Below are 404 nucleotides of genomic sequence, written 5' to 3' on the forward strand. Positions count from 1 at the left end.
CCTTGCCGGGAAACTTCCTTTTGAGCATCTACAACTTCTCTGTAGAAGAAAGAAAAGACAGTATCTTGAAAAACGATAGGAAAAAAAAACAAAACATAATGAGGGTTTCAAACAAACATGAACTCATCACTGATCTCTTTGCTTTACTCCTTCGTAAAAAGGCATTGGCTGCCTCAACAAATCTCTGTAGTATCATTGATAACTCAGTGAATTATAATGTTTCAGCGTTCAAAGTCAACTGCTTTTTGTAATAGAAGTGAGATGATTTTTACCTGTAGGAAACAAAGAGCAACACCTTCACGGAAACAACATCTTTTAGACCAATCAGGTTTTAGTTCTCTGCAGACGTTAGCATCATATAAGGCATGTTCAGCTTGCCCTAACCGCAACCAGCAGAGGCTTCC

General features: G+C 38.4%; 1 long non-coding RNA gene across 1 annotated transcript; it reads right to left on the minus strand.

Moving 5' to 3' along the window:
* On the minus strand, positions 1 to 398 carry LOC106322347. Its single transcript, XR_001266367.1, has 3 exons — positions 273 to 398; positions 118 to 184; positions 1 to 39 (listed from the first exon to the last, which is right to left on the minus strand). It is a non-coding gene; the product is annotated as an uncharacterized LOC106322347 (long non-coding RNA).
* Positions 399 to 404: the final 6 nt, after the last annotated feature.

The sequence above is a fragment of the Brassica oleracea genome, unplaced genomic scaffold (genome assembly GCF_000695525.1).
Source record: "Brassica oleracea var. oleracea cultivar TO1000 unplaced genomic scaffold, BOL UnpScaffold16686, whole genome shotgun sequence".
In the NCBI taxonomy this organism is placed as follows: domain Eukaryota; kingdom Viridiplantae; phylum Streptophyta; class Magnoliopsida; order Brassicales; family Brassicaceae; genus Brassica; species Brassica oleracea.